A 2498-nucleotide genomic window follows, 5' to 3' on the forward strand; every position below is an offset into this window, starting at 1 on the left:
GCAGGCCTGGATTAATTAATTCCAATTTCTCTTTAATACAACTCTGTGCACTGCTTTGGACGCACTCTGAGCTCCTCCATGTCATATAAAGTTCATCTAGGATTTGATGAAGAACGAGGACGCGTGTATATATTATGTATAATGTTATGGTCTTCATTCTCCTAAGCTTGTTAATGTACTTTATTTTATTTTTTCAATATATTATTAAATCACTGCTTTTGCTATCAAAAGTCAACTCGTTTTAACAATGTAACAATACACACTGGAGCAATGCAGCTTTACAGTAATCCGAATGTAGATCTGGATCCCTGATGAACAAGCCAAAGGTGACAGAATGACTGTAATGAGTTTAAGGTTAAATTAAACAATAGTGGTGTTTATAAAACCATGGTGGTGTTGAATTTACTTATTTTGAATTTTTGAATCTGAACCAGATTAACAACTGCTTGATTTTCTTATATATATATATAGTAAAAAAAAGTAAAAAAAAAAGAAGAATACTGCTGTGCCTTTTCAGATTGTAGGTTCCATTAAAAAGAAAATTATCCATCATATTTACACTGTACAGCCAAAAGTATGTGCCCCCTGATCATCACACCCATATGTATTTGTTGAACCCTCTTGTCTTCTTTTCTCTTCTCATCTCTTTTCATCTCTTCTCTTCTCTTCTCATCTTATCTCATCTCATTTTGGAGCGTAACTGTGTCGATTTGTGTTCCCTCAGCTACAAGAGCATTAGTGAGCTCAGGCATCATCTGGATATCGAGAAGCCTCCAGTTCTTCTCACTGAGCTTGATTTCAGTCAGGGCTCTGTGCAGGAACCTTAAGGTTGTTCTTCAGCTCCAGCCTTCCCTCAGCATGTCTTCATGGGGCTGGCTTTGTGGATCTCCCAGGGGCATCATCATTCTGGAACAAGTTTGGGTCTGTTAGTTCTACTGAATGGGAAAATGCAATGCTACAGTATACAGAGACATTCTACACAACTGTATAGTACATTACAAATCACATATTGGTGTGATGTGATACGTGTCCATTAACTTTTGGTCAAATAGTGTATCTCATAACCAAGTTGAGTCCAATTAAATTTTAGGTTAATATTCTATTTTCTGATACTGTTGTTGTTTCTATGGTAACAACTAACAGTCTCACTTCTACAGTGTGTTGCACGTTCTGTAGGAACTAAGATGGACAGGTTTAAAAAAAACAACTTGGGTTTCTTCTGGGTGATCTGGTTTCCTTGGATTGCGATGGATTGGCACCTCATTTAGGGTGTACCCTGCGCCGTGCCTTAAGGCTCCTGACATAGGCTTCCACCTCTTTAGGCTAAACTGGTGCAAATAGCATAAAATTTGAATATGTGCTTCAGATCTGTTTTTACATCTGTTGCTGAAAATCAACAACATAAATGAGGTTAAAATGTTTTGCATGGATGAGAAACCAAATCCGCTATGAGACTGTTAGATATTACAATATGTTTTTTCAGTGTTATTCTTACCGCCAGTGATGGTTTCATTAGGTATGACTGATAATATGTGCACAAATATTATCTTAAAGATTTGCACATTGAATCTGCACATTGCATTAATAAACGGAATTGTGAGAAAACTCTTCAGCATTCCAATCTGTTTAAGATTAAAAACATTCCTCATCACATCTGCTGTTCAGTGTATATGTACAGCTTTGTGCTTTTTAATCAAAACTAGCTGCCATACATTAAACTAATTCCTAGAATTCCTTCTTTCATTCATGCTGTGCATCACTTGGTGGTGATGAAATGGCGCCCTCTAGTGGAAAGAGGAGGGTGGTCAATACAATCCTGGATGGTCAATAGAATCTTTGCAGCATTGGTGAGAAAGGAAATTAAATTGACGTTGAAAAAGCCCCCAAAAAATCCTCTATGGACCTACTAAAATGTGATCTACTCACAAATCTCACACATCCCAGAAAACATTAAGTAACGATCATGTCTCGGAAAAACAAGGACCACAGGGTCAGGTCCTCACTTTCCGAGTGGGATTATTTGTACAGTTGGTGTGGTGATGTGCTCCACACAATGACTTTTACCAGAAGAAAGGGTTCTGCCTGAGTAACATCTCCTTCCAAGTAAAAAATAAATAAAAAAATGGGTCGCCCACATGGTTCCAGTCAACATCACAGATTTCTTCAGCTTGCCAAGCCAAGGACCAGACTCATAGACTGTCCTGTCTGAAAAACAGCGCTGAGGAAAAGCTGTAATGAAAAGTCCATGCTTCATTGTCTCATCGTGTTATCGTCCAAGACCAGTGAAGGAGAAAGTGCAGAGCCAAAAGCCAAGGTTATGATAAATAGATTTTTAATTCGAGCTCCGCAACATCAGTACAGATGCTTTCCATATGTGTGAGAAAATTCTTTAACAAACTTCTCTTAATTGTGGATTGAACCGGGAGGTTGTTGGAGAAACAATGGCCTATTGATCTCTCTCTATTTTTAATTTTTTTGCGCCCTTTGCTGCCTTGCAA

This window comes from Clarias gariepinus, chromosome 7 (genome assembly GCF_024256425.1).
Source record: "Clarias gariepinus isolate MV-2021 ecotype Netherlands chromosome 7, CGAR_prim_01v2, whole genome shotgun sequence".
Taxonomy (NCBI): domain Eukaryota; kingdom Metazoa; phylum Chordata; class Actinopteri; order Siluriformes; family Clariidae; genus Clarias; species Clarias gariepinus.